Genomic DNA, 25,138 nt, shown 5'->3' on the forward strand with positions numbered 1-25,138 from the left:
GTGAGCCCAGCTTCTGGCTGAGCAGCACTCCTGCATTGAGCGTCTGCCCCCTGGTGGTCAGTGCATATCATAGCGACCGGTCGTTCCGCCATTCAGTCGATTTGCATATTAGCCTTTTATTACATAGGATTACATAGGATAGCCATCCTAATGGGTATGAAGTAGTATATCGTTATGGTTTTGACTTGCATTTTCCTAGTGATTAGCGATATTGAGCATCTCTTGATGTGCTTATTGGCCATTTGTATATCTGCTTTGGGGAAATGTCTATTCAAGACCTTTGCCCATTTTTGAATCAGGTTGTGGAGTTTTTTTATTGTTAAATTGTGGGAGTTCTTTATATATTCCAGCTATTAATCCCTTATCAGATATCTGATTTACAAATATTTCTTCCATTCCGTGGGTTGCCATTTCGCTTTGTCAGTAGTGTGAATTGGTGCACAACAGTGTTTCATTTTCAAGAAGTCCGGTTTGTCTATGTTTTTCTTTTGTTGCCTGTGTCTTTGGTGTCATATCCAAGAAACCACTGCCAAATCCAATGTCAGGAAACTTTGCCCTACGTTTTCTTTTGAGAGTTTTATAGTTTGTAGTTTCACATTTATGTCTTTGATACATTTTGAGTTAATTTTGTATATGGTGTAAGGTAAGGGTCTAGTTTCTTTTCTTTTTTTTAAATATTTTTTTATTTATTTCAGAGAGGAAGGAAGAAGAAGAGAGAGATAGAAACATCAATGATGAGAGAGAATCATTCATTGGCTGCCTCCTGCACACCTCTCACTGGGATAAGCACACAACCTGGGCATGTGCCCTGACCAGGAATTGAACTGTGACCTCTGGCTTCATAGGTCAACGCTCCATCACTGAGCCATGCTGGCCAGGCTCTTTTCTTGTTTGTTTTTTCTTTTTTTAACGTGTGGCTACCCCAGCACCATTTGTTGAAAAGACTGTCCTTTCCCCATTGAATGATCTCGGCATCCTTGTCTAAAACCATTTGACTATGGTGCTCGCTTTGGCAGCACATATACTAAAACTGGAAGGATGCAGAGAAGATTAGCACGGCCCCTGTGCAAGGATGACACGCAAATTCATGAAGCGTTCCATATTTTATTTTATTTTTATTTATTTTTTAAAATATATTTTATTGATTCTTTACAGAGAGGAAGGGAGAGGGATAGAGTCAGAAACATCGATGAGAGAGAAACATCAATCAGCTGCCTCCTGCACACCCCCTACTGGGGATGTGCCCGCAACGAAGGTACATGCCCCTGACCGGAATCGAACCCGGGACCCCCGAGTCCACGGACCGACGCTCTATCCACTGAGCCAAACCGGTGAGGGCAAAGCGTTCCATATTTTTAAAAATTAAAAAATAAAATAAAATCGTTTGACTATGTGTGTGAGGGTTTATTTCCGGGCTCTCTGTTTGGTTCCATTGATTTACATGTCTGTCTTTATGCCAGTACAATACTATTTTGATTACGGTAGCATTGTAAGTTTTCAAATCTGGAAGTGTGCGTCCTCCAGATTGGTTCTTCTTTTTCAAGATTGTTTTAGCCATTTGGGGTCCCTTGAGATTCCACATGAATTTTAGATTTTGGGATTTTTATACTTTGGCAAAAACATTATTGGGATTTGATAGGAATTGCATCAATCCTGCATATTGCTTTGGGCAGAATTGACATCTTAATCCATCAACACAGATGGCTTTCCATTCATTTGTATCTTTTTCATTTCTTTTAGCAATATTTTCTAGTTTTCAGTGTGCACGTCATTTTTTCTCTTTGGTTAAGTTTATTCCTAAGTAGTTTATTCTTTTTGATGCCAGTGTAAATGAAATTATTCTCTTAATTTCCTTTTTAGATCGCTCAGTGTTGGTGTATAGAAACGCAACTAAGCTTTGTGTGTTGGTTTTGTATCCTGCAACTTTACTGAATTGATTTATTAGTTCCAACTTTATTGGGTGTGTGGAATCTTTAGAGTTTTCTACATATAAGATTATGTCATCTGTGAACAAAAATAATTTTACTTCTTCCTTTCTAATTTGGATATCTTTTCTTTTTCTTGCCTAATTTCTCTGGCTAGGACTTTCAGTTCCATGTGGAATAGAAGTGTAAGAGTGGATCTCTTGTCTTATTCCTGGCCTTAGAGGGAAACATTTCAGTTTTTTGTCATGTCATTGAATATGGTGTTAACTATGGCTTCTCATCGAGGCCTTTATCATGTTGGAGCAATCTCCTAGTTTGTTGAGTGTCTTGTTTTTATCACAAAAGGGCCAATTTGGTTGCCTTTCATTGTTTTCTTGCCTAATTGCTCTGGCTAGAACTCCCAGTGTAATGTTAAATAGCAGTGGTGAAAGGAAATGTTAAATAGCAGTAGTTAAAGGAAATGTTAAATAGCAATAGTGAAAGGCATCTTGGTTTCATTCCTGGTCTTCAGGAGAAAGCTTTCAAAACTTGCGATATTTCACCATTGAGTACAATGTTAGTTGTTGATTTTTTTGTTAACCTTTAATGATAAGGAGGTTCCTTTTCTTTCTAGTGTGCTGTGTGTGTGTGTGTGTGTGTGTTTTAAATATATCTTTATTGATTTCAGAGAGGAAGGGAGAGGGAGAGAGAGAGAGAGAGAAACATCAATGATGAGAGAGAATCATTGATTGGCTGCCTCCTGTACGCCCCCTACTGGGATCAACCCCCTGCAACCCAGGCATGTGCCCTTGACCGGAATTGAACCTGGGACCCTTCAGTCCGCAGGCTGACGCTCTATCCACTGGGCCAAACCCGGTAGGGCATGCTGAGTGTTTTTATCATGAAAGACAACCCTGCCTTAGCCGATTTGGCTCAGTGGATAGAGCGTCAGGCCGAGGACTGAAGGGTCCCAGGTTCAATTCCGGTCAAGGACACATGCCCGGGTTGTGGGCTCAGTCCCCAGTAGGGGGCGTGCAGGAGGCAGCCAATCAATGATTCTCTCTCAACATTGATGTTTCTCTCTCTCTCCCTCTCCCTTCCTCTCTGGGGGAGTTTGGGAGGGGGGAGAAGACAACCCTGCCTCTGGGAGTATCCATGTGAGAGGAGCGTGTGCATATCATCATGGCCCTGGAGCCCAGGGCCCCTCACATTTCCCTCAGCCCTAACAGGGTTGGTTAAATGGAGCCTGAGCCATTCAAACTTTTGGCTCTCAAGTGATCTAGGAGTGGTCCCTGACTGGGCTTTCCGGAGTTACGGTGAGAGGCCAGAAATGACCCGTCCGGGCCTTCCCAGCTAACCCCGAAGCCCAGCCAGGACTACCTCTTTCTTTCCTACATCCCTGGCCGTTCCCACGCTGTTCTGTGCCTCAAGGCCTCCTTACCTTCAAACGCCTTTCTTTAGCAAGACTTGTTCCGTTGCATAAGGTGAAGTCCCTTGCCTGAGGGAGCAGAGAACCTCTGGAGGTTTGGGGCGCGCTGCTTTTTAACCCATGAGCCTGCCATTTCTGGGTGGTTACCAAAATGACTATTAGCTGGGCGGGGCCCATTCCTTACCTCCAGAGGACAATCCACACGGCAGTCCACGAGTGAGACACATTGACGGACAGAAGCGAACCTTTCTGTGAAGTCTTTTCAGACCAGTGAGGACTGAGGAGCAAGCTAAGCCCTCCCGGGTCTCAGGAACCAAGGGACTAAGTGAGAATGGAACATTTGAGAACACCTAAAGCTATGACCCTTTTTGGTAGCACCTTCTGCAGATCTCTTTCCATTGCTTGTTTGGAACACTTGTTTTATATCCTAACTAGAGGCCCGGTGCACGGATTCATGCACATTGAAAGGAAATTAATTAGAAGGTGGCCGGCGGGATGGGCCTGGGCGAGATGGGCGGGACACCCCCTGGAGCCAACCTCCCTCCGTCCCTCCCCGGCCAGCTGCACCTGGGGTGCACCGGGGCTCAAAGGGCATCTGCAGAGTGAGAGGGGTCCCTTAGGCAGGTGGGTCCCTCCGCCTGGCCTGCGGGGATCCGGCCAAAACCACAGTGCAACATCCCCCAGGGGTCCTGGAGCGGGAGAGGGCACTCTGCAAAGTTGCTGTCCCTTGGCAGCTCCTGTGTTGAGCATCTGCCTCCTAGTGGTCAGTGCGCGTCATACCTACCGGCCTGTCGGCGGGATGGCAGGTCACTTAGCCGATTATATATAATAGATTTGCTAGGTATGTCTGATGTCTAGAGGTGCGAAGGCCCAGAAGAAAAGGGAGGTGGGGAGAAGAAAGGAATTTTTTTAAGCCACTGATTTTATGAGGAAAGCAAAACCTTTTCTAAAAAATCCGCTGTCAGAATGTTTTCTTCATCTGGCCAGTGTTCACTCAGAGGAGGAGGAGGAGGAGGAGGAGAAGGAGGAGGAGGAAAACCTGGCCTGGTGGTGGAGACAAGCAGACTCAGTAAGCTCTTCTCCTTCCCTGGAGCCCACGTGGCAGCAATCGCCAACTTGAGGAAGCAGAACCTGCGCCCTTAGTCTCCCCTTAAGTGTCAGTGATCAAGAAAGCTTTTCTTGTGCCGCTTCTTTTCCAGGGAATTCCGAAGACTGCTTCAGTCAACAGGAAACGGGACAGGGTGTGGCAAACCCGAGTTACGTGGTGCGCACCCATTTCAGGGGGCCCGAGGGCGGTGCCGGCCTCTGCAGGAGGCGATGGTGGCAATAACCATTGGTAGCATCAGCAATGGCCTTGCCCCAACGCTGAGCCCCATTTCTCCGCGCCAGGCACGTCCATCAACTCATTCAATCCTAAGGAGCCCTCAAGGTTACCCTCAAGGTTACCCCCAAGGGAGCCACGAGGAGGAACCGAGGCTCCACGTGAAGTATGGTAGCAATCATCTCAGGAAGAAACTGCTGTTTTGGGTTCTGTACTCACTTAAAAGTTATTTTGATTTTCTGAACTTATGTATGATTGAATGCTCCCCTGATAGCGGTTTGAATATCCCATTGATTGTGATCTCACTGGTCATCCAAGCACATTCCTGGGACCCAAGACAGTTCAATTATCCCAAATTGCCTTAGTAGCTACAGATAGTGCATTCCTGTTGACTCAGTGATCCCAGAATCTGGACAGCACAATTATTCTAAATTGTCCAGGTGGTCCGTCCCAGATAATGTGTTTCTGTTGATTCAGTGATTCGTAGATACTTTAGATTACTAACTTGCTCAGTTTCACTTCTGTAAAATCCTGAAACAGGTTCCTCATTCCAGACCCAAGATGTAATCGATACCTTTGTGATAGTCTGCCAATATAAGCCAGACGTGGCGAGCTGTTCGGGGCTTCGAGATTCGGAGCTTTAGCCCCTCTTATGCCACCTGCCTTTAATAAATGACTCCATAATTGGACTTTTTTGAGGCATCCTTTATAAGATGGGGGTTACACCACAACACACGGAAGCGCCGAGTGGCCAGCGCGCCTCCCAGGTGGCTGGCGGGGTGCAAACCCTTACCGTCGGACCGGCCCTGGACCGTGGGGCGGGGGCGGGGGCGGGGGCGGGGGGATCCCGGCCGGAGATTGTGCGCCGCCTGCCCGCCCGCCCTCCCGACACGGGCATCTGTGGTTTAGACAGCGCTGTGCGGGGAGGGATCGCGGCTCCACTCAAGTGTCGGGGTGTAGAAATGCAACTAAGTGTGTTAGTTGTGTATCCTGCAACTTTGCTGAATTAATTTATTAGTTCTCCCTTTTTTCGTGTGTGGAATCTTGAGATTTCTACATGTAAGAGAGTATGTCACCTGGGAACAGAAATCATTTTACGTCTTCCTTTCCAACTTGGATCTTTTCTTTCTTTTTCTTGCCTGAGTTCTCTTGGCCGCTCGGCAGGTCTAGCCTTGTGGACAGTTTGGGAACACACACTTCTACTTCCATCACCTAATTCGCACCATTCCCGGCGCGAGGGTAGGACGGCCGCCGCCCGCTCCCGGCGGAACGTTGCTCTCGGCGGCGTGTGTTCCCGGCCGGGCAGCCGGGCGCGCGGGCCGCGGGGGGGACGCTTTCAGGCGCGGACCGCGAGCGGAGGCTGCGAGCGCCGCCGCCACCAGAGAAGCCAGGCGCTCGGCCGGAGCCAGTGCGCGGCGCCCGGGCCTGGCCGGCTGCTTCCCGCCTCGGCCGCCACCCCCGCCCCTGCCGCCCGGACCCCGCCGAGGCGGGCGCCGCGGAACGCGAGGCGCGAGGCCCTGCCCGGCCCGGCGCGGCCCGGAGCCGCGGCGCCGGAGGTGAGTGCCGCTGCCGGCCCCGCTCCCCGCTCGGCCGCCGGGACCCGCAACAATGGGGCCCGGAGGGGACCCGGCCCGGGCCCGGCGCCCGGCGGCCTGGGACAGCCAGCCAGCCGGTCCCGGCGGCCCGGGCCTTGGGGCGCTGGGTCCGACCCGGGAAACTCCGGGGCCGGAGGCTGGGGGGACCTTCGCTTCGCCCCGGGCCCGGCGGCTGGATGTTCGGGGTTTGTAGCGGGGGAGGGAGGCACAGGGGCGCGGAGGCTTAGCCCCGGCGGCGCTCGCTCCCAGCGCCCGGGGCAGACGCCCTGGAGGCCGGCCATTGTGGGGCGAACGCGGGGTTCGCGTTCGGAATTCCGGGGCCCTCTGGGGGCGCGGACCCCGAGGCGCGGCGCGTCCGTCTCCCCCGCCCCCGCTCCCCGAGGTCGGGAAACTTGGCCGAGCGGGGTCTGCGGGGAGGAGAGGCGCGGAGAGTTCATCTTCCCCGAGGTTACCGGCGGTTAGTTCCTGGAAAGGCCGAGCCCCGCTGGGCCCCGGGGGTTGAGCCAAGAGCTGGATTCTCCCTCCGCGGCCCGGGGGCAGCCCGTCGTCGCCCGGTCCCCAGGCGGGGGGTGTCGTACGAGGGTCCCCGGCGCTGGCGTGTGGGCTCCCTGGGCGTCAGGGTGAGGCTGCGGGCGGGGAGGCGGGGGGCTGCTGGGATTGGAGCCTTGGCTCCGGGTGGGCCCTGGCGGCGCGGGCCGGGAGCGGCACGCGGGAGGCGCACGGAGGCTGACCTCTGGCTGCGGGGGCGCGGGCGACTCCGGCCTGTGAGCCTCCATCCCCGTGCGGCTGGCGGACGGGGCGGGCTGCGCTGGGTGATGGGCTGCGAGGGGCGTCTGGGGGTTTGAAGGAGTTTGCTCCCGAGGAGAGCACCGTGCGGCCCACCCCCTCTTACCCCGGGCCCGGATGGGAGCGATCGCGGACGGGTTCGGAGCCAAGCACGTCTTCGGGGCGTGTGGGTTCAGAGCTCTCCTCCGCGCCTGTCTTGTCCTCCTTTGTGTGTGAATCGTGACTCATACTTGCTTTGCAGCCCTGTGGCTGTGGTTGGTAACGATAGGCAAACGTAGACCCCCCAGTATAGGTACATTCTAGGGAGGTTTTTGTGTGTTTTCTTCAGTCCAGTTTTTAGAAATCTCAATCTAGGCTTGTGTTCACTGACTTCGGTGTCATGGCTTCCTGTGGGCAGCTCCGGAGAGGGATGTGAAAACTTGAGCAGTTTATGTTGTTAAAAGTTCTTGTGTGGGTCCCATATGCGGTGACGGAAGGAGACTTGACGGTGGTGAACACACCATGCAATAGAGGATTCGTTACAGAACTGGACACTTGAAACCTATGTAGTCTTATTCACCGATGTCGCCCAATTAATTCAATAAAAATTTTTTTAATTCTTTATAGCCCTACACTCATGGAACTTTACTTTTTCTTATGAAGTCATTATGTTGAACCTGTTAGATCCTTTTTTAAAAAAATTGATTTCAGAGAGAGGGATAGAAATATCCATGATGAGAATCATTGATCCGCTGCCTCCTGCACGCCCCCTACTGGGGATCGATCTGGAAACCTCGGCCTGTGCCCTGTCTGGGAATGGAACTGTGACCTCCTGGTTCAGGGGACAGCACTCACCCACTGAGCCACACCAGCCGGGCGAATCTGTTAAGTCTTGACTGTCAGCTCTCACAGGACTTCGTCCTCCCTGGAAGAGTCACCTGTGTTGAGTGAATTTAGTCCGTAAAGGTGTCTCTTCTTCATCACCGAGTGTGCAAACTTCAGTTGGCTGGCCAGCAGCTGTGCACAGCGCTCTGGAGGGAGTCTTCATGCAGAAGTTGGTGTCTTGTCCATGGATGAGGTGGCAACCCCCACGTGGAAAAAACAGGATCAGAATCACAGCACGGCGAGCTTATTTAGTGCTAGGAGGTACTGCTAGCTGGAGTCTAGTATACTCGGACATTCTCAGGGGAGATGTGAGGTAATTTTGGCTGTTTGTAGTTACATTGGTAGTTCTGGGGATTGTTTTCCCCTTAATTTAAAAAAAAAAAAAGCATGTTCCTTCAATTGTATTCTTTTTTAAAAAAATATATATTTTATTGATTTTTTACAGAGAGGAAGGGAGAGGGATAGAGAGTTAGAAACATCGATGAGAGAGAAACATCGATTCAGCTGCCTCTTGCACACTCCCTACTGGGGATGTGCCTGCAACCAAGGTACATGCCCTTGACCGGAATCGAACCTGGGACCCTTCAGTCCGCAGGCCCAGGCTCTAACCACTGAGCCAAACCGGTTAGGGCCCATTGTATTCTTTCTCTTTGTCTCTCTGAAATTTTCTGTCTTAAGAAATTCATTCTTTCATAAACCAGTATCTGTTGAGTTATGCCGGGCACAGGGGTGGGCACCTTCACAATGGTGATATTTTTGACATCTTAATAGTAGTAGTTCTTAGTTCAGAAGTGGCTGTAGGTCTCAGAAGGAAGAAGCGATTCAGGTATATCAAGCTTCTGATCAGTAAAGCCGGTGAATAAGGTTTTTATAAAGGATTGACTTTGATGAGTGACATTGATTATCTTCATGTATTTCCATAGAAAAAGATTAGCTATAATGTGTTCACTTGGTATGGGATTGTTTTTGCATTGTTTTATTTAAGTCCACCTGGGAACTTAGTGCTCCTGTAGACAGACCACCAGGTAAACATTTTGTTTCGGTGTGTCTGGATGAGGAGGATGCACAGATACTGTGTGTGTGTGCTCAGGTTCCCCAGAAGCCGGCCCACTTTCCTTCCCACTGGGGTTTTGGGAGCACCAAGGCGTCGCTCACCCCATTGTCTGGTTCACTGTATGTAGGCTGGGGGTTTGCTGATCACTTGGAGTGCTGGCCCCTAGAACAGGAAGAATAAGATTGAGGTAAGACACTCTGTTTGAAATCGCCTCTTAATTTGTACTGCATAAAATAGAATGTAAATTATATTTGAATCGTTTTTTGCTTTAATAGTAATCTCTATTCTGATTTAGTAAAATGGAATTTTGTCATTTGCTCTCTTTAACTCTCTCCTCTATATTTGGCCAAAAATAAATGAAGACATTTAAAATGAAAGCAATTAGATAAATACATTCTTTTAAGAATATATATGATTTTATTGATTTTACAGAGAGGAAGGGAGGGGGGAAAGAGAGAGAGAAACATTGATATGAGAGAGAAACAGATTGGGTTGCCTCCCACAGGCCCCCTACTGGGGGTTGAGCCTGCAACCTTGGCATGTGCCCTGACCAGGAATTGAACCGGCGACCCCTTGGTGCATGGGACAACTTTCAACAAGTTGAACCACACTGGCCAGGGCAATAAATACATTCTTTGAAATATCTCTAAGAAAATAAAAACTGGTTTGTTTGTTTATTTATTTATTTATTTTGCTTTCTGGTTTATTTATTGCTTTGAAGGCAAAGTGATTACTCAAGGAAATGATTTGTCTACCTCTTGCTCAAATGGATGAACTTGAGAAACTTCTTGAAAGAAGGCTTAGAGGTTTTATTTTATTAGGAAACTTCTAAGGTGCTTAGTACAGTGGGAAGACCATGTCTTTGGAGTTACCCACCTCTAACTCTTGCTTGCTTTTTGACTTGGGTAAGCTGGTAACGTCTCTCAGCCTTGTTTTTTATTCATTGTTTTCCCATCTGTAAAATGGGGCTAATATAACCTTCTCGGTTGTGGTGAGGACTGGAGATGAGGGCCTGGGGCTTCTTGGGGGTCAGGGCTTGCTGCTAGGAGTTACTGTAGCGAGTGAGTGATAGGGGCACTGTTCTCAGTGGTACTAGTAGTAGGAGTGTAGCTGAGTCCTGTGCATGGATGAGGGGCTCAGTTTCCTTGTCTGGTGAGGGAGGCAGCCTACCGTGTTCACCCATTGGCACCCTGGGCAGGTGAGAGAATTGTCAAGGTACACGGTGGGCAAGAGTCCACACTATAAAGTCCAGGGTTATTCCTGGCACTGGGAGATTTTTTTCCTGGAAGTTCCTATGGAAAAGCCAGGCGTAACTGTTTGGCATGTCCTTGTTTGGGGAACAGTGGGCATTCCCATTGGCAGAGTGCGAGGGTATGCCAAGCAGCATTGTGTCTGTGTGGCCCCTATTTTGGATGTTTCTCTAGCTTCTATTGCCATCAGAGACTTGACTTTAGTCTTTTTGCCTGGAGGGTGCCACATGTTGGAAAGTCTCCAGATGTCGTCTTTCTCTAATTTGAGCTACTTTGATAGAATCTAGCACTCTGTTCAGAAATATTTTTGATGAACAGAAGGTTCACAGTTTTGTTATAGACTTGTTCAGGTTTATTTTTTCCCTGTGAGAGGGGGGAAAAAGGCAAGAGAAAAATAAGGGATTCAAAATAACTGGCTCTAAATCTCTTCTAGTCTTCCTCAGTCAAATCAGCCTCTGTACTGGTGGTCTTTAACTCCAGTTAAAAGTAAATATTCCTCTGGCCTTGAAATACTGTGAACATCTAGCTCCTCGCGTGTCTCTATGTCAGCACCTCACAAGGACCTTTCTGACCCGGCCTCTTTGGTGTCTTCTGGTCTGGTCCCTCCTCAGCCACAATTCCTCTGGCCCTTAAGGCTCCATGGTAAACTCCTGGAAGGTCCCAGCATGCCCGTCCGACTCAGGCTTGAATTGGCCGGGACTTCAGGCACTACCATCTCCTCAAAGCCGTCCTTGCTTCTTTTCAGACTAAGCTGAAAACCTCTCCTTTGTGTGGCCTTTGTGGTCGGTCAGCTTTTTTTCATAATCACACTGTACTCTTAACTTGTAGTATTTTTGTGTTTTCCATGCCTAGGTTGTGACCTACTTGAGGGCAGGACTTTGTCTTATTTATTTATTTTATTATTTTTTAAAAATATATTTTATTGATTTTTTACAGAGGGGAAGGGAGAGGAATAGAGAGTTAGAAACATTGATGAGAGAGAAACATCGATCAGCTGCCTCCTGCATACCCCCTACTGGGGATGTGCCCGCAAACAAGGTACATGCCCTTGACTGGAATTGAACCTGGGACCCCTCAGTCCGCAGGCCAATGCTCTATCCACTGAGCCAAACCGGTTTCAGCTGTCTTATTTATTTTTATATCCAGTGCCTGACACAGAGTAGCTGCTCAGTGAATGTTGGTTGAGTGAACAGATGAATGACCGCAGCACATGAAATGGCAGGAGGTCATCCCTGTGGAGTTGGTGGTCTAATGACAGTTCTGATTGCATGGCGGTGTCTGATCTTCGTATTCCCAAAGACAACATCCCTCTGCCTTCCTATCTCCAGGTGCTAAAAGCAGCATTTAATTGGCTGGGAAAATGTGTTGCTCATTTCATGTCCATGGTTTTGAGGCCAGGGGCTATTCCTTGCCCTCTGGGTCTTGCAGAAGTTCCCTTTGGAAGAGAATGTAGCAGTTCTTCATTGGCGTTATCCAGATCTTCCACCGCTTCCTCATCTGAGCACTTCGTCCTCGTATGAAGACGAGGGACTACGTCAGTTTGGGCCACAAGGTCTCCAGACAAACACTGGCCAGCCCTGGAGTGCGTAGTGGATTCAACACTAGGATGTTGCGACTTTTGTCGGCTGATGGACCTTTTGGAGACGCAGCTGAGTTCACTGTCGTCATATTCAGGATACTATAAGATTATTTGCCCAAACTTTATTTAGGAATTTGAACTTATTACTAGTTTTTTTGCTCAGCCTAATATTGTGCTAACTCTGAAACTGGTATATTCTGTTAGGAGGCTGTGTGTTCTGAGTTATTAACCTAGAAGTTCTGGAATTATGCCAGTTCTTCTTAGTGGTAAATAACTTGAGAGAATATACTACCTAAATTACTTTGATTTCATTTTCATGGTTGATCAGACCACATAGAAATTCCACTGAAGGCCAGATGTGAGGAAACTTAACAAAGCTACATAGTGTATTCCGTCATGCAGATGACAAACGTAACAGGCTGAGGAGAGGAAAGCATGACAGTAACTGTAGTTGCATTAAAGATAAACACTGACATGAGATAAAAGGACACAGACAAAGCGTAAGGCACTTTAAATGTGGCAAGCAACTGTTAACTGAAGTCTTTTTGCAAGCAGTGTTGAGATGTTGAGAAGGAAGTTGTTACAGTATAAATTAGAAGCAATAAAAACATGGACAGCCGGGACCGGTTTGGCTCAGTGGATAGAGCGTCGGCCTGCGGACTGAAAGGTCCCAGGTTCGATTCCGGTCAAGGGCATGTGCCTTGGTTGCGGGCGCATCCCCAGTAGGGGGTGTGCAAGAGGCAGCTGATCGATGTTTCTCTCTCATCGATGTTTCTAACTCTCTATTCCTCTCTCTTCCTCTCTGTAAAAAATCAATAAAATATATTAAAAAAACACACAAAAACATGGACAACTTTAGTCAGCTTAGGCACATTGGAGGTATTAGCACCCAGTTAAGGTTTTAGAGCACCATCGATGAGAGTTATACATAAGCAGAAATATCTATAAGGAAAATAATCCGTAATTCAGTGTCTCATTGTTAACTACTATTAAGAATTTGGTCTGCATTTATCCACATTTCCCCCCCACTGTGTATGCTAACGTGTGTGTGTGTGTGTGTGTGTGTGAGAGAGAGAGAGAGAGAAGGGGGGGGGGAGAGAGAGAGAGATCCTCTTTGCAGAAATGGGAATCACCTTGTATCTACTCTTATGTAACTTGCTTCCCCACCCCACCCCGCCCCCCATTTAATGCTTTTGTATTTTCCCAAGTTTAGGACATATATCAATAGTATCTTTTTAAAAATATCATATCTTTTAATAGTTACATAGTATTACATTGTATGCTTGCATCAATTTTTTTAGTCCCTAGTGAGACATTTGGTTTATTTGTAGTTACAAGCATCCTTGAAGATATGTATCTTTGCATACCTCTTTGTATACATTGTATACCTATTTTTACACTTTGTATACATACTTAGAATAAAATCCTGCAACTGGAATTTCTGTGTCAAGGATTATGCTGTGGACAGTGGGATGTCTTGGTTGCCAGTAGTTTGCGCTGCCTCACTTGAGTTGAGCTCTCTCTGCCCCTCAGATTCCCATTTCCTACAGCAGATTTAAAAGTTTGCTAGATATTACCCAATAAATAGTGTATCGATTTATATTTCTCCTCTAGCACTGAACATTATCAATATTTTTAATCTTTGCCAATTTGAAGCATAACTAATAACTTACATTTCCTCGTTGAGGAGGATGAGCATTTGTCATGTGTTTATTTCATGTATACTACTATTAATTGATTGATCAATTGATTGGTTAATCAGTTTCTCCTTCTAGCTTCTTTCTGTCCTCCTTCCCTCCCCCCTCCCCTTTTTGTTTTTACCTACATACCAGGGAGAACCATAGTGACTTTGCTGGCTCTGGGCTTCCTGTGCTGCTCTGGCCCCTCCTTCCTCTCCCTGTCTCTTTTACCTAAAATGCACTTTTTTTTTCTCTCAAAATATATTTTATTGATTTTTACAGAGAGGAAGGGAGAGGGATAGAGAGTTAGAAACGTTGATGAGAGAGAAACATCGACCAGCTGCCCCCTGCACATCCCCCACTGGGGATGCGTCCGCAACCAATGTACATGCCCTTGACCGGAATCGAACCTGGGACCCTTCAGTCCGCAAACCGACGCTCTATCCACTGAGCCAAACCGGTTTCAGCCTAAAATGCACTTTTACTGCCATTTTCTTACCACCTGCTTTATCTATGTCTCTTGATTCTTTGTGGTCTGGTTTCTGGTCCTATTTTTCTCCTGCACACCATCTCTGAGGTGAATTCCTTGTTGTCCGGACAAAGATTGTTTTCCTTGATGTTTTTTCTCCCTTGGTTTGACCAACTCCCCACTCCCTACCATCTCTGCAGCGAGGGAAGCTGCACATGAGTAGACTTATTATTATGGACAATTTCAAACACATACAACAGTAGGGAGTATAGTATCATGAGCCCCATGGACCCAATTTCCACAATTAACAACATTTCCCCAATTTTTTTCTTTCAATTATCCTCCCCACTTATTAAAACAATTTCTTATTGGCTAACCTCAGCCATTGTCACTTAGAGTGTGTCTCTAATAAAAACATTTTTTTTTCTTAAACATTTACCTTGCTATTTTCTACCCTAATAAAAATTAACAGCCGAAACCGGTTTGGCTCAGTGGATAGAGCGTCGGCCTGCGGACTCAAGGGTCCCAGGTTCGATTCCGGTCAAGGGCATGTACCTTGGTTGCGGACACATCCCCAGTATGGGGTGTGCAAGAGGCAGCTGATTGATGTTTCTCTCATCGATGTTTCTAACTCTCTATCCCTCTCTCTTCCTCTCTGTAAAAAATCAATAAAATATATAAAAAAAATTAACAATGTTTCCTTAATAGTGAGGACCTGATTTGCAATCCTAGCTCTGATACTGCTCTTCAACTTGGGCAGGCAGTTCAGAACTTGTTTTCTCATCTTGAAATGTAGGGAGGAGAGTCATGGTAATGCTGCCTCGCAGAGTTGTGAGTCCACCTTATTTACTCTCACATAAAGAGCTTAGCGAAGTAGTTCACCTAAATGGGGCTCAAACGTTTTTTGGGGGTCTTTGTCTCCATCCATCCATTCATCCACCCACCCAGCAGATACTTATTGAACATGTATGTGTTCGCTAAAGAGGAGGCAATCAAGACAGCCTTGGTTGCGGGCTCAATCCCTAGCCCTGGGTGAGGTGTGTGCGGGGGCAACTAATCTCTCTCACATAAATGTTTCTCTCTCCCTGTCTCTCCCCTTCCCTTCCACTCTAAAAAAAAAAAAAAAAAAAAAAAAAAGAAAATAGCCCAGCCAGTGTGGCTCAGTGATTGAGCGATGACCTATGAACCAGGAGGTCACAATTCGATTCTCAGTCAAGGCACATGCCTGGGTGTGGGCTTGATCCGAAGTGTGGGGCGTGCAGGAGGCAGCATATCAGTGATTCTCTCTCATCATTGATGTTTCTGTCTCTCTCCCTCTCCCTTCCTCTTTCAAATCAATAAAAATATATCTTTTTTAAAAAGTCAATGGAAAAATGTGCTCGGGTGAGGATTAACAAACAAACAAAAAACCAAGGAGACACTGACCTTCACTTCTAGGATTCTGCATTATGGTGATTCTCTGCCTGCCTCCTAAATGCGCCTTTCTACAACCTCTCCCCTGACCGGGAATTGAACCCGGAACACTTTAGTGTATGGAACAGCACTCCAGCCACTGAGCCCCGTGAAATGCCCACCAGCTGTGAGAAGATGGTTTCAGAAATGCCCTACATTTCAGAAATGTGGAACCACAGCACCGTTCTGCTCCCCAAACAAGTTTCTGATGCTACATCCCTGCTTGCGACCCTTTAGCGATTCCTCCTGTTGGGGGCACGTGGACTGTGGGAGGATTGCGTGGACATGATATTGAGTCAGCTCTTGAGCTCAGCAGAGAAGGGCTCAGTGACATATAGTTATGTCTGCCGGGCAGACAGGAAAAGTGGTGCCAACTGCCACGTATTTGCCAATCCTTGTATAGAACAAAGTTCACACTCCTTAGCAAGGTCCTCAGACTCCTTAGCAAGGTCCTCGGGGCACTGCCGCATCAAGATCTGGCCCGGCTACTTCCCATCTTTTGCAGTCGGTTTCCCATTGACTCCCTGGCCTCTGGTCCCACAGAACTGACTTCCGCATGAGTCCTCCCTCTCCCGGGTGGCGTCATCGCGCCCTCCTGAAGGAAAGCTGTTTGTCCTGTGACAGTCAGGCCTGCCGCCGCCTCTGGGAAGCCTTCACCAGCCTTTTCAGGCAAAATTATTTCCTCTGGCCCGTAGAGTCGTAGTTTAACTTTCTCTTTCCTTCCTTATGAAGTATAACTCACTTACCATACATTTCGCCATTTTGAAGTGTTCAGTTCTTTAAAAAAAAGTCTTCCCCTGAAATTTGCTCTGCTGTCTCCGTGTTCTCAGAAAGGCTCTTCCTTCCCTGGCAGGTCAGAAGCCGCCTTGGCAGAGGCATCTGTCTCACATGTTGGTGGCTGTGGTCATGAACGTCACCGGCTGTGTTTGGCATGCTCTGATTAGGGCAAATTTGAATTCACCAGTTGACCCACACGGTGCTCTCAGCCCAGATTCCTTCATGAGAGACTGTGACCGTGTCTCGTCTGTGAGTCTGGGGACTCGCTTCTCATCTACTGACTCTGCAGTGGCTATTTCAGATTGTGTATTAAAAGCTTGATTTATTAAAAAAAAAAAAGCTTGATTTATTTTATTTTTTGGTTTGTTTTTTAAAAGCTTGATTTTTTTTTTTTTAAATCAAAACCATGTGCTATGGCAGCATCTTACAGAACAATTCCACTTCAAGGGCATTTTAGCAAGTTTTTGTCCCTTGAAGATTCACTTCTCTAGCTATTTCATAAGTAAAAGTAGCAGATAATGCCTTGTGAAGTATCCTAATGATACATTCCTTATGAGAAATCAAATCTGAAACAGCAGCATCAACAAAGTAGCCTGTTGAAGTGGGAACTGTTACTCTTCCACATTTAATGTGTTTAAATTTTGTCTCTGCTGATACTCTTCCTTCCCCGGGTTATGTCCCCAGCTGCCTTACTCATAATGAGTCTGAATCTTAATGTGGGTAGAGCATTTGGTTCTTATTGCTTCCATAAACCTTATCTCTGGTGTAAGAGGAGAATATCTATGTCCCAGATACTTTTCATTTAGTAACTTTGGTGTCTTACCCTCGCTTAACTCCTGCCTCGCCCGACTGCTTCAGATCTGAACCGATCCTTTCCAGAGCCCTACTTGGTTCCCTTCCGGACTCCGGGGGCGGGGGGGGGCCTTCAGCGTGGGCTGGCTGTGGGTTCTTGCCTCTGGACTGTTTTCTCCACTCATTGTTTGTAGGCTTGGTTTATCCAGTTTTGTCTGGGAGGAATGCCTGTTGTCTGGGCTTGGGGCCAAGTTTTTACTTAACTTTTGAGTAAAACTGTACAGTATCCCAGTTGCTGTCTCCAGAGATGAGCTCCCCAAAACCGGTTTTATTTGTTTAGGAACCAGATAGCGCATAAAATGGTGAAAGTTGTTACACACTTACTGGAAATAAAAACAAGCTCTCCCCAAGCGGAGCCTCGGTTGTCTCTAAGACATGCTGAGAGCGAGCATGCTGATGTGCTGGGTGTCGGCTCCCAGGTTCCAGACGGGCTGGAGCTGTGAGAAGGCTTAGTGCTTTCCTGAGAGACATTGCAAAGTAAGTTTCACATCCATGTGGGACTTGTTTGCGTTGTGCTACGTTACTGCGTGCTTATTATGTTGCCGGGTCATATGTTGCGTGAACCCTCACAACCCCTGAAGTGTAGGTGTCAGTACCCAGAGGAGGAGAAGGCAAGCAGCCCTTAACCTGGGTCCCCCTGATGCCAAAGAGCTCCCACTCGTGACCTCCCCGCTGTCTCTCAGCAGCTCCAAGGCCCTGGAGGGGGACCTGGAAGAGAAACCACGTGTCTTTTACTCATGGCCGCTAGGAGAGCAGCACTTCACTGCCCTGATATTTTACCTCCTACGTTCTCAAACCTGGCCTTTCCTCGGGCTTGTTCACTGGCTGCTGTTTCCTTCTCCTCTAGTCCATCTGCGTCATGCCTCATAGCACGCTTTCCTTCCAGACTCTGTTTTCAATACTTACAACGTGCTAAACACTGAGCTGTGTATCGTCATAGTACAGCTTACACTTCTATTCATGTACCACCTGCTCCTCTTCATAGAAGAAGGTAGGGGACCTCCATTTTACAGGTGAGGACGCTGGCTGGGAGAGGTTAAGTGACTTGCCCATGTTACATTGAAAAATGAGCTGGAGTCTGTTTTCAGTGTGAAACAGCATATAGCTGTGGTGCAGCGTGATCTTGATGAAAGACAGGTCTGACCGTGTCACTCCTGATCCTCCTCGTAGGCAAATGCCAGCCTCCCCAGCTTGTATCAGGGTGCTCCCTGACCTTGGCCTGTGACTTCTCCAGGCTTATCTTCTCCTCTTCACGACACTGGTCCTTTAGGCCGCAGTAATACAGACATCATGGGTTTCCTTGAGCACATTCTGCTCTTTCTTGTCTCTGAAACATTGTTTATAGAGTTCTCTATCTTCGAACTCTTCCCCAGTCCACAGCTAGTCTCCTGTCATCGTCCCCCCCTGCCAATTACCTCTGTTCAACTCTTTCTTCAAAACTCACTTTGGACTGCACACCTCTTTTTTTTATTGATTTCAGAGAGGAAGGGAGAGAGAGAGAAACATCAGTGATGAGAGAGAATCATTGATCGGCTATCTCCTGCATGCCCCCTGCTGGGGATCGAGCCTGCAACCAGCACATGTGCCTTGACCGGAATCGAACCCGGGACCTTTCAGTCCACAGGCTGGCACTCCATCCACTGAGCCAGCTAGGGCTGAACTCCTCTTAATGCTTGACCTGACCTGTTTGCTCTTTACCTTTGTGTTCCCAGTAGAAGGTAGCTATTGAATAAGTTTTTGTTGAGCTGAATATTTGGAGCTGTGATTCTACTAGTAGATGGAGACGTTCCAAAGACCACCAAATCTTCCACAGTGATGAGCTGTTTTGTCAATTTTAATAATTTGTAGGTATGAGTCAATTTCTGACGTGAGTGATGTAACTTATTAAAAACAGCCTGAATTTTTTTTCTGATTTTGGCACTTGAAATGTTGGAGCTCTCTGTGCTGAACCATCTTTTCCCTCCTTTTTAAAATTGACCTCTACTGCCGTTCAGTGTTCTTTGTGGACTAGTTAGTTCCCTAGGAGGCTGCAGCCGTAAGTAAGGTTCTGGTTTCATACAATGTAAGAGCTTTCCAAGTATTGGTTCTCAGTCATCACCTCTGTTCTTCCCTGAAGCTTCAAGAACAGCCTGATCCAAGATCTCCGAGCCTCTTTATGCCAGGGCACAGAGAGTGTGCACTTTAGTAAAAGAACCTCTTGGTTTGTTGTAAGTCATGTTCTCCATGTCCCCCACGCCTGTCCCCCCCACTCCGCTCTGTCCCCACTGTGTTTATCAAAAATCATCAGAATGTAGCAGTGATACCATAGCATCTGCTCTGTCATTTTGCAGAGAAGGGTTATTTCTTCTTAACTCTTTTCTGGGCCAAAGCATTTGGTAGTACTTTTTGTGATTGTTCAACTGATTGTTAAGTCTGCAGGTAATGAAAATGTTGACTCCCCCGACCTTGGAAAAGGCCCAGATGTGGGGGGGTTAGTTACCAGCTGGTAGAGTACCCGGAGTATCAGCTTGTCTCCACAGATCAAGATCTCCTTCCTTCCTTTCACTGAAGTTCCTCCCAATAATTCCCTCCACATGCCGTGGCTGTTTTCAGATCTTACCTAAAAGTTAGTTACTTCCTGTCCAGGTTAGAGGCAGCCCAGAGAAAGACAACTTTTGGAAAGCAAAATTCCATCCTGGGCTCAGTTGCTAGTGGGCTTTCCAGGGCTTTGCGTGGCACCTGTGTCCTGGTGTTAGTGTGCGGTGTGGTCGGAGCCTTCTGAAGTGCGCGGAGCCGCTGCAGGGGCGCTCCTCTCTTGGGGCCACTTTCATTTTGGCTGCAGGGCTGCGACCATGTCCACTTGAGAATAGGCCCTAAGACGTTTATAACTGCTTGTGACTGAAAGACCAGAAGATTGGAACTTCATTAACCTTCCCGCTTAAAAGCTGGCCTGCGGAGCAGTCACTGGCGTTTGCAGTTGTCTCTAGGTGCCCGCTTTGTTCTGCAGTCAGTAAGCTGGACTGTTTTGGATGGTGGTCGCCGACTGTTGTAAGTTGGCATAGTGAGTGCTGATGAGGCAGAGGTTGGGAGTTTAATTCCAGGGTGCAGCCTCACCCGGTCAGAGAGAAACCGTGCAGCCCCAGACTGTACCCCTTCCTGGACTAGGGTGAATGAGTGTCCTTGAGCACCAAAATAACTATGACTTTTCTTTCAAATATTTCTTCAGGCCATTGCCCTTCATCCCCTCTTCCATCTCCTGGCCATAAGGTCCCTGTGTGAATTCTTATGTTCTCTGGGCCTCCCATTTGGTGTAATGAAATTTGGCCTTGTCTCCATGTAATAGCATCTTCATTTATCTGTGGCACGCACACAGGCCATGTCCCAGTCTTTGACAGATAGCCCTTCTTCCCAAGGGTTAGATCCATTATTTTCTGTTCACAGAAATGAGGTTTTCCTGCAGGTCCCCCTTTTACGTGCTGAATCTATAGCCTGAGTTTTGTCTAGACTCCACATGCTTCCCCCAGAGAAAGTGTAGGAGTCTCAGTTTGAACGAAGCAGCCTTTTTCTACTTCACTGCATTGGCTGTAGGTCAGTGCACTCTTTCTTTCTCACTCATCTCCGCTAATATTCGGATGGCACTGTTTTCTTCAGTGTTTAGGTCCAGTGTTAGACTACGGAGAGACTTACAGGGCAAGTTTACCTAAGTACCTCTGATTGGTTCAGTGGTCTGAGTCTTCAGCTCCTTCCTGCTACCATGCTGCAGTGTGTGAGAGCCTACGAACGTGGCACAGGTTGGATAACCTTGGCCATAAAATACCAGTGAAACGTGTAATCTAGGATCGATTATGTAAGTCTCCTTAGAAGACTGTTCAGAACTGGGCCACATCTACACAAAGAAGGGAGGGCAAGCTGGTGAGTCTAATTTCCACCTGCCTGTGGGGTGCTGTTTGTTTATGACATTGAGCAGACCTAGAGCCTTCCACAGAGAACCCCTGAGACTTGCCTCAGGTGGTTCCAGTTCCCAGTTCCCAGGGGACGAGGGAGAGAGGCCTGCCCCCTAGCAGGAGGCCATCCTGTCTGCGCCTGGGGGAGCTGGGAGGCTAATTAGCCTTTTTAATCCTAGGTTATTGTGGTGGTGGTTTTTGTGTGTGTGTGGTTTTTTTATTTTCTTTTTTTAATTGATTTTTTTAGAGGGTGAGGGGAGGAGGGATGCCAAATATATTTGTGTCTTGTACCCTGGGTATCTTAAGGAGGCTGCACCTGACTAGCATTGCCTTTCATGTTAGAACTGGGAGAAGTGGAGCCAGCGCTTACCTATGTCTTTTTTTTAAATTTTTTATTTTATTTTATTGATTTTTTACAGAGAGGAAGAGAGGGATAGAGAGTTAGAAACATCGATGAGAGAGAAACATCGATCAGCTGCCTCTTGCACACCTCCCACTGGGGATGTGCCCGCAACCAAGGTACATGCCCTTGACCGGAATCGAACCTGGGACCCTTGAGTCTGCAGGCCGACGCTCTATCCACTGAGCCAAACCGGTTTCGGCTACCTATGTCTTTAAGGAGCTAAATATAGAGAGTGTCCAAGTCACTGGCAGAGCCAAAGTGAAAAACTTGAGTAACCGTATAATAAAATGACAGTAGATACATTTCCCTGTAAAATATTTGACAGTATAACAGTACATATCACAAAAGGAGCAGTCATCCAATTTAGGAAGGACCACACTCACTGTACAGCCTTCTAGGTATAGCTATTTTAAAAGAAAAAATGAAAATCTAAAGTGATCCTCATCAACTCAGAAAATTAGTGGTTACAAGTTGTATTATAGAAGCATCACATGGGGTCCCTGCTCTAAAAGCTTTGATTTGTTGAAATGCTGTTTGCATAGAACTTTTCAGGATTGTGTCTCGTGAGTGGTTGACTAGATACAGAGAAGTCTTTACCAAAGTTTATGCTAACTGCAGAGTTATTAGGGCACCATCCCCTCTGTGCACAGCTTGTGTTTGTCTGGGTTTGCAGGCACCCAGACTGAGCTCCGTGGCTCTGTGCCCACAAGAGCACTTAGGAAGGGGAGGAGCCTCGCAGGCTTGGGCTTTGGGAAGAGGCTGAAGTGGTGGTGGGGACGGCGTTGGAGGGGTGGCACTGGAGCACGATTGGGCTTTTCTCCAAGCCTCAGTCTTACCATCTAGTAGGTAAACCTGACCTGCTTTTAGGCAGCTCTGGACTCGGGGCTGGCTTAGGCTCCAGGAAGCCTAGGAAGTGGCCATCCATGCCCTGCCGTGTGGGTCCTTCTCTCTGTATGAAGCGGGAGCTGTGTGGAAAGAGACACAGGGCTCCCAAGCTGAGAGGTACAGACTCACCCAATTGCTTTTCCTCGTTTCAGTCCCTGCATTCAGAGATCTGGGAACCTTAACTTTCTTTTTTTACCGCCCTCACTCACATTACACTGAGCTGATGTTTTAACATACGTGTGTGTGTGTGTGTGTGTGGAGAGAGAGAGAGAGAGAGAGAATTTTTCAGAGCCCTGATTTCTCTGGGGAGTAGTGGCTATGTCATAGGCTTCTCATAGCCAAAGCTGCCATCCCTGCTTTAGCTCATATCTTCCCAACTCAGTTGTTCCTTCTCTCCTCCCGGTTCCTCTCCCCATACACCATCCCCCTCCTTTTTCCAGCTTGTTCCATGGAGAATGAAGTGAGTCTTTCATTTGCTTCCCTTGGTAGTGGCCTTCTAGAGCTTTACTCCTACGTACTCAACCCCTGGGACTGACCCTGCGGGATGTCTGGCCAGTGACCTAAGCCAGGGATCTTTGAGGGGGGGACGCAGGGAACCTCAGCCCTTGGCCATTTTAAAGGCCAAGATCCAGTGGTAAAAGTAAAAATTTGACTTTGCAAATGTAGAATTAACTTAAGTCATCGAGAAAGTTTGCCCATTGATGGTTAATTACATTTATAAAATAACGTGTGTATACTATTTTTATATCGAATTGATCTTGTAGTTTTCTATTGGAGTATGGCATGGACTGTCCAAATATTTTTTGATGTTCATGTAACATGGTTCTCTGCTACATTTTAAAATGCCACTTTCTCTTTCTTTGTGGTACCTGGAGACTGGAGAGCGCTGTCTCCTGTGGCCCGGCTCCTTAGAGTCCTGAATGTTTGTTTACCTTTCCCTCCTTATTTTGTCTTAAGTTCCAAATTGCCAAAAGTCTCATTAGATTTCCAAGTCAAATATTTTGAGCTGTGGGAGTTGAGTTCTGTGGCTGCTTTGTGTGTGTAAAATGTGTTTTTAAGTAACTGATCATCAGAAGGCATTTGGGCTCCATGGAAGTTTGAAGTACACATCAGGTCTTTGTCTTGCACAGGAGAGATCCACCCCAGTGGATATCTCACAGACTGGAAGGATCTTGTGGGTACCCAGAGAGGACTATATATGGACTGAACTCCCCCCCTCCCCCCGCCCGCATCTTTGACTAAAGGTTTTTTAGAGGGGTGTTGCCTAAAGTTTTGGACTGAATGTTTTCATGCTCTTAAAAGACTTTTCCCCCTTGTAAATTAGCATAAATGCATGGGTTGTGTGTTTTTTGTGTTTTTTTTTTTTTTGTGTGTGTGTGTGTATATATATATATATATATATATATATATATATATATATATATATATATATATACTAGAGGCCCAGTGCATGATTGAATCATGCACGTGTAGGGTCCCCTACACGCTTTCGCTTTTCGCGGTGGAGCTGGGTGCCTGTCCGCTGGTGCCGGAGCAGACAGGCACCCAGCTCCCCCACTTTTGATGGTCCGCGGCCGCTGAGGGGGGCTACCCTGCTGTTGAGAGGCGCTGAGGGGGGCTGCCGCGGACACCTGGCTACCCTGCCGTTGAGAGGCGCAGCTGGGTGTCTGCGGCAGGCCCCCTCAGTGGCTGTGGATCTGGCCGTTGAGAGGCACAGGGGGTGGGAGTCCCGCCCCCTGCGCCTCTCAACAGCAGGGTAGCCCCCCTCAGTGGCAGCGGATCCGTGCCTCTCAATGGCCGGATAGGCCACCCCGAGTCCCGCCGCCCAATCGTGGGCGTAGCGGAGTGATGGTAATTTACATGTTACTCTATTATTAGATAGGATATATATATATATATATATATATATATTATTTTTTTTATTTTTTTTTGCTTTTTTGCTGTTTCACCCAGCCACCCAATCCCCCTTCCCTATTGATTTCAGAGAAGAAGGGAGAGAGTTAGAAACATCAGTGATGAGAGAGAATTGTTGATGGGCTGCCTCCTGCACGATCCTACTGGAGATCGAGCCCACAACATGGGCATGTGCCCTGACTGGAAATTGAACTTTGCCCTCCTGGTTCATAGGTTGACACTCAACCACTGAGCCACACCAGCTGGGCTGTTTATATTCTTAATGGAAAAAAAGTGTGAGTGGCACTTGCCGTGGGAATTGCTTTGAGATTGTTTGAAGAAACAATATACTACTGAAGGTCACAAAAATCAACGAGGACATGGCAGTTTGGAATGGATTGTTTTATATCAAAGGCAGGATCGAGATGCTGCCAAGGACCACAAAGACATCCCTGAAATTGCAAGGGCTGCCCTGCTGTGGAGAGGCCGGGCGCGCCTGCAGTTTTATGATTTCAGTAGGGACTCTCCAAGCATGGTCTGCTTTGTGAGCACAGGCTCTGTGTGTGTGTGTGTGTGTGTGTGTGTGTGTGTGTGTGTGTGTGTGTGTTTCTCCTGTGTATCCCCACCCCCCTAGGGTATGTCTAAGGACTATGCCCTCCTGATCAACTCCCCTGATTCCTGGGCAGGCACCACTCTGTAGACAGTTGTCCTTGTCTTTGAACTTACCTAGGGCAGTAGAGCCTTTTCTCCACTCTCAAGATTGCTGTGAGGGGCTGGACTGGGATTGGCTGTGGGTTTCTTCATAATTATAGTCTTCTTTTAGGGACCCACTATATTAAGCTGTAGATATTAACATATTACTTGGGGATTAAATGTTTGCTTTTTAAAGTGGTTCTCTCTAGAGTTCCTTTAAATAGCTAGTTCTCCAGTTTCATTAAGATAGAACTTGATTCCTAGGATTTGTTTTGTAGGAGTAGAGGTCCTCATTACGTCGCAGCACTGCCATAATCACTCTCCTGGTCT

At 47.3% G+C, this 25,138-nt stretch overlaps 1 protein-coding gene across 1 annotated transcript in view; it reads left to right on the forward strand.

The window, feature by feature from the left end:
• The first annotated feature begins 5,988 nt into the window (after positions 1 to 5,988).
• RAD54L2 (RAD54 like 2) overlaps positions 5,989 to 25,138 on the forward strand; it is a 50,782-nt gene continuing 31,632 nt past the window's right edge. Inside the window, exon 1 of the mRNA XM_079794645.1 lies at positions 5,989 to 6,210. The gene's annotated coding sequence lies outside the window, so the exon portion shown is untranslated. The remainder of the gene's footprint in view (positions 6,211 to 25,138) is intronic.

The sequence above is a fragment of the Cnephaeus nilssonii genome, assembly GCF_951640355.1.
Source record: "Cnephaeus nilssonii genome assembly, chromosome: 17".
NCBI classification, from domain to species: domain Eukaryota; kingdom Metazoa; phylum Chordata; class Mammalia; order Chiroptera; family Vespertilionidae; genus Cnephaeus; species Cnephaeus nilssonii.